This window comes from Gadus macrocephalus, chromosome 10, assembly GCF_031168955.1.
Source record: "Gadus macrocephalus chromosome 10, ASM3116895v1".
Lineage (NCBI taxonomy): Eukaryota > Metazoa > Chordata > Actinopteri > Gadiformes > Gadidae > Gadus > Gadus macrocephalus.
The window spans coordinates 1,252,419-1,259,567 of record NC_082391.1 but is presented as its reverse complement, the minus strand read 5'-3'; positions in this window follow the sequence as shown (position 1 = coordinate 1,259,567).

Here is a 7,149-nt window from a genome sequence, read left to right as displayed (position 1 = left end):
CGCATTAAACAACCCATATAATGTAACAAAATATTATATATATATATAAACAACATTTATCTATATATATATATATATAGTGTTATAAAGATGTTTATAATGCAATAAATATCAACACAATGTGTTTCAGCATCAGAGATACATAAACACGCACACACACACACAAACAGCATGCACACACACATACACACTGGCATGCCCACCTGGACTTACCCTGAAATTGTTCTCTTCAAGTTAAACATTATCTTTGTGTTGTTGCTTCTAGAAGCCGCCCTTAGAAGTTTCTGCAAACAACACAACAATCAAATGTTGTTAACCACATCTCTCTCCCAGCAAACAGCAATGGAACTTTATTAATAGAGTGCTCTTTGTGTAAAATTGCAAAGAAAACATATTAACAAGGCCAACAACGCAAAACCAAGAACCAAATATATACTGTGAATAAAAGAATGGATCAAAAATAAAAAGACTTAGAGAGGTAGATTACAGCCAGCAGGATGTATAAAACTAAATCTAAACCTAAATGGTATGTTTTAAAATGTGTCCATATATGTGCATTTAAACGACTGTATTGATTTAGTGTCTGTGTGAGACTAGCCTGCATCCACGGTTAGATCTGATCTCTGCCATTAGGGGCCGGACCCCTGCCACTCTTTATAACCGCCATTAATTATTGATCAGGACAAGATGGTGAGGGCAGCGTGCTGCCCACCCACTTTATCCCCTGTTGTGTGTGTGTGTGTGTGTGTGTGTGTGTGTGTGTGTGTGTGTGTGTGTGTGTGTGTGTGTGTGTGTGTGTGATTGTCAGAGAGATGATTGGGAGTGTCTGTTTGTCTTTTTATGTCAATTTGTGTTTTTTGTGTGTGTGTGTGTGTGTGTGTGTGTATGCGTGTCTGTATGTGTCTGTGTGTGTGTGTGCACGCGTGTGTGTGCGTGTGTATGTGTGTGTGAGAGAGAGACGGAGAGACAAAGTGACAAAGAGCATAAGACAGACAACCAGAGGGAAGTAGAGCGTGGGTGCAGAGATAGCGAGAGAGTATGGAAGCAAGAGATACAGGCAGATAAAAACTAGAGAGAGAGAGAGAGAGAGAGAGAGAGAGAGAGAGAGAGAGAGAGAGAGAGAGAGAGAGAGAGAGAGAGAGAGGAGAGAGAGAGAGAGAGAGAGAGAGAGAGAGAGAGAGAGAGAGAGAGAGAGAGAGAGAGAGAGAGAGAGAGAGAGAGAGCGCGAGCGAGCGAGCTTTGGGGCCTCAGCTGTGTCTAGCTGGGTGTGGAGGATGACCCCCTGACTAGCTAGGTAGGTAGCCCTGAGCAGAGACTCAGCAGGCTCTTATTGTGACTCTGTGGTGCTTATAGCCGGAGAAGAGCCTAATTAAACAATAACTACATGCTAACGGAGAGCAGATGGTTGGAGGGGAAGCAGGAAGATGGTGAAGGGGAGCGAGGAAGATGTGGCGAGAGAGGGAAGGAGAAACCATAATAGCACATTATATCACCACGTGACCAAAGGTTGATCTTGCAGCATTGAACATCCAGTAAAACAAATGGGCGAACCGTGCAGCTTAATATTCTCCTATATTAGAATGAACAAATCCATGGTATTGAGATTGACATTCATTCTCAAGAAATTGAATGAAATCCCAAAGAAAATCTGCTGCTTTCAGTATGGCTTTTTTTTCTTAAACTATTATTAATATTATATCATTGACTCTTTCAATACTTTAGCCCCATTTAGCCAACCACTCCAAGATAGACCATGAAAAATACACATATTTTGCCTCTTCCAAATGGCTTGTTTTGGGTTGTCCCGGCATCTTTGAAGAGTGACCATGAGGTTAAGTCTTCTTCCTAAACAGATTAACTCAGCTAGCGCCTAGCTCAACTTTAGCGCCCACCTTCATACTGTCCCCAGGTCAATTGTAGGAAGCCTACCATTGGATTATTTTTAAATACCAGATTTAGAGTACAAGCTATTTAGCTATTTATAGTTCTTCTCAAGTAAAGAAAGATAGTAACTTTGTCATTTAGTTCCCTGGAAGATGATACAGCATTTAAATGTTCATTGTCCTTAAGGAATTTCTGCATTTCTAGAACGTTCTACAATCTCTCCCACGCCCTTCCACTGTAGAACATAGCATCTTTCTGTTGAATATTTTGGTCATGGATGACCCATGACGGCATGAAGGCTGGAACTTTGGAACTCCCTTGTATTTACTTCATGATTTTTCCTGACATGCCATCGATGAACGCATTTATAAAAAAAAAGATCTTCAACGACATAAGCCTAAAATCAACAAACAAGTCATCGAGGAGCAGGTAAGGGTTAAGTGTATCTTGCTCAAGGATGACTACATACAACAGCAGTGATATCACCTGCAACCTAAAAGTAATCACACTTTTCTTATTTTTCATAGGTTCTTTATCCCATATTCTTAATCCCTGACCGGAAATTTGTGTGTCAGCCTTTCTTCAGCAAATCAGCACTTCAGATGGGTTCCTATAAATTACCCCGTCAACAAAGAAGATTGTAAACGATGAATTTCTCAACAATTCAGGATTGTGGCAGAGCGGTCCTCTGATAGGACATCAGGCCTGTGGGAGGGGGGAGGGGCGGAACAAGAGGGATGGATGGTCTGCCCCCGGGGGGACAGCAAGCACACTTACCCATTACCACAGATCCCCCAAACCACCTCAAGGTCACTTAATCCCCTTCAGCCAGCATCTGGACCTGCAGCTCCAAGGCACGGCAATCTGCTCATCACCTCCCAGGGTACGTTTGATCTGGCCAACTCCGGCGAGTGGGACGGGCCACGATGCCACCGTCTCCCTCGCGTCTTGAATCCACAGATTCAACATGGGACTCGGCACACGACTGAACTCTGACGATCCGCTGGGTCCACTTTGTGCTCGGATGTGGAGCCAGTAAAGTTCTCCCTGGAACTCATTGGAGGAGGTGATGAAAGGCCTCAGGTGTGACAGCCTCACAGCTTAAGTGCCAGCCGCGGCCGAGGTGTGTCGCCCGCAGAACTGCAGTGATTAGAGAGGGATAATGACTTGTTGATAAAATAAGAGCTTAAATTCTCTCTAATTGCTCCTCTAAGTACCGCAAACTGGCCGGCGCCTCCTTGACAGACTGAGTGGGTGATGAGGGGACGAGGGGTGAGGCGGGGGGGGGGCGAGGCCCACAGGTAAACTGGTAAACAGGTAAATAAATACAGCACAGTTGTTTAGATGAAGGCAGAACATATGTCCAATAACAACTCGTTACCACCTGTGATATTATTGGGACTTGCGGTTAGTGGTTGTGGCCCCAAACAAGGATGGATGAGATCGTGAATGGGTTATTCACTCTTCTGGCCCTTAAGGAAGTTCTGGTTTGAGGGTTGAGTTCAGTCATTTGGTAAATAAGGACATCTTGTGATTTAATCTCTTGATTAAGTTGGTTTTCATACTCTTTCTTTGCCATTCATTGCCATTGGGTTTACGAGGAATGTGCTTTATCAATAACATTGGAGTAATTATTTAACACTTTTATCCACTTCGACTTGAGCGGAGAACAATCAAAGCAATAAAACAATTGCCATAGCTACAAATCAATTGTAACCCATCTTACTAAATTCGCCAACTCAATACTGCTGTCTTGGCACTCAGTGAGATAAACAATGACCGTTAAATAGGTTACACTTGTTGCAAAAAACATGCATTTAGAAAAATCCATGTAAGTGCCATTCTCCAACCATGTGTCTCCCAATAGTTCTGAAGGCCACAATGAGACGCAGGGTTTTGGAGATATTCAGGGGCGAGGAAAGAGGCCGTTGTTGTGTTCAGCCATGGACAGACTCAAACCGTCTGCATGTCTCACGGTGCACCGATCTCTTCCTGCTAGGTGAACGTGGCTGAAAATGTGGCCGGAACATGAGCAGATAAAAAGATCCATAAATAAATAGATTGTGACCTTACTCTACTGACAGGTTTTAATTGAAGAAATGTTTTTCATGACGTTTCACTGAGTTTGATCAAGGCCAGCAACACACAATATCCAAGTATCTTAAACCTCACATTGAGAGAGAAGCTTTCTGTACTTTGATTGGTTTACAACTCTGGCAGAGATATATAAGAGAGAGGGAGAGCGCTCTCCAACAAGACAATGCTCTGATTAATAAGTGCCCGAGTCCTCCACAGCACACTTGCATTGATCCCATTGTAAATTCCTCAACATTGTTCTCAATTTGTAAACCCACTTTAGACTCTTTGTGTGAGGTGAGTGACGCTCTTTACAGTTAACCCCACCACCCACTCCTTCCTCTCACACACACACACACACACACACACACACACACACACACACACACACACACACACACACACACACACACACACACACACACACACACACACACACACACACACCCCCCTTCACCCTCTTGTCTCCCTACTTGAAGCCAGTGTCAGGTTTTTTTTACGACAGAGTGACTTCTCCTTGCCCTCCCCCCCTGCGGTCAAAAAATGCCTGCTATCAAAAGCCTTGTGGGCCCTTTCCTCCTCTTGTCCCCCCCCTCCCCTCGTCTTTTCAAACCTGTTCCAGCGGACTTCCTGGCTTTCCTGCTGCTATAGGATTGGAAGTGGCCTTCATCTCTCTCCCCCTCTCTCCCTCTCTCCCTCTCTCCCTCTCTCCCTCTCTCTCGCTCTCTCTCGCTCTCTCGCTCTGGGTATACTGCTATATATTGTGTACTATTTTTTTGAATGGGTTGGTTGGGTTTCAAAAATGTTATTAGGCTGGAGGGCTCTTAATAGGTTTCCTATGCCTGCAGGCCTCTCCATGGACATTCAGTTACCTGGAGACAGCAGCAGACTAACATAATGCTGGAGGTGAGCCACGTCCACACTGACGCTGTTTCTCATCACAAAGACCATATCCCACTGGGGCATGGATCAACCCCGGCGGCTTTGACTTTAAAGAGGCTTTTACGATGGAAACCCAGTATGTGATACCTGTTCTTCCTATCAAACACACTGAGGGGCCACTACTGATATCCGTTATACCTCTCCATGGCTGATGACAGACATCTACATAGATCAGTAGTTGGTTGTTTTAAAACAACAGTTCCTATTTGCCTGTAACATACATGAATGAGATCTAGCTATTTTAGAATAAATTACCTAGCCTAAATTACCTAATTGTTTGTTGAAATGCAGGATTAAGGTGGGAGCATTTCCTCTGTTAAAATGTAGGGTTACAGACAAGAAAATGTTTTCAAAGCATTAATTTAATGAATTGATTCTAACAAGGTTATCTTTCATCTAATGGGAAGATTAATAATCTGCAAAGTGACCAGCGGATTATAGCCTATTTCCTACACAAAGAACGGACGTTAGGCTATTTAGTATTGGAGTATTTGGCAGTAAGGGATTTTTATCACTCCCAGGGTCTCCAAATGTCATGAGACATTGCTTTATGTTGTAATGGACATGATAGAGGAGTAATGGCAAAGGGATATGAGCATGATATCTGATGTTTTCTAACAAGCCTTCTCGTATTGATTATCTTCATCTCGATCACCTCTCTCTCTCTCTCTCTCTCTCTCTCTCTCTCTCTCTCTCTCTCTCTCTCTCTCTCTCTCTCTCTCTCTCTCTCTCTCTCTCTCTCTCTCTCTCTCTCTCTCTCTCTCCTCTCTCTCTCTCTCTCTCTCTCTCTCTCTCTCTCTCTCTCTCTCTCTCTCTCTCTCTCTCTCTTCTCTCTCTCTCTCTCTCTCTCTCTCTCTCTCGACATATGTTATTCTTAACCTGAGCTGCCCAGGCTGACCTTAACAGAAGAAGCGAGGAGAGGAGAGTGGGGAAGAAAGGAAAGGAGGAAGGAGAGGTGAGATGGCATTTCAGTACATTTGATTTAATTTGCCATTGCTTTTGTCCAAAGCAACTTAATTAATTCAACAATTAATGTAACACCCCAAAAGGGAAAGAATCCTTGAAAAGTGCTATAAGTGCTATAATATAGAAAGAAGAGATAGATACAAATATATATATATATATATATATATATATATATATATAAAAAAATGATACTCAAAATTTCTATTTGGTGCCCAACACGCACTCTGAACAGATGTTTTTTCATCTGTTCAGTGTAGGACTTTAGCTGTCCTGATGACAGTGGAGAGCTGATTCCACCACTGTGGCGAGAGAGACGAGGAAGGGACCCAGGACAGAGCCCTGAGGGACACCAGTAGTGAGGCTACAAGGATCCCACGCAGACTCAGTTCAGGTTACCCTGCTGGCACAAACTGTGAGGAGGGATGTGAACAGATCCAGTGCAGAGCCTGAGATTCACCGCTTTTGGAAGGTGGACTGTAGAGAGGGGAGAAGAGGAGAACTGAGGAGAGGAGATTAAACGAGAGCGGTACAGGAGGGGAGAGGAGAGGAGGAGAGAGGAAGAGAGAGGAAAGGAGAGGAGGTTAAAGGAGGCGAGAGGGGGTTAGAGAGGAGAAGAGAGTGAGACGGGACGGCATGAGAGGAGAAGGGAAGAGAGGAAATGAACTGAGAGGAGAGGGGAGGGCAGGAGGGCCTGAGCCCCGGGCTGTCCTGTTCACAGTGCTGCCTCTTTAGTATGTGAGGGTATCTTGTCTTCATTTGTAATGGAAGGACACAAACACACACCTTGCTGTGCACACGCTCCTCCCATTACCTCCCACCAACACACTCACACACGCTCACACACACAGACATACAGAAGTACGCGCACACACACACACACACACAAACACACACACAAAGGGACACACACACACAGGCACACACACACACACACACACACACACACACACACACACACGCTCACACACACAGACATACAGAAGTACGCGCACACACACACACACACACACACGCACACACACACACACACACACCGTGGTTGAGCAAACACTCATGCGCTCGTTCACGCCAACGCACATTCGGTGACCCGCGTACGCTCCCATAAGTGCACACTCGCTGACCCATGTGTGGGCGTGCACACACACTCACTGACACTAATTTATGCACGTGCATCAGCATCATTCCCCCACGGGAGAGACAGATTCAATAAAAACTGGTTTAGCTTCGGGACATCAGATCACTCCAGAGATGTGTTCAACACACCATCAACACAAAAATGTA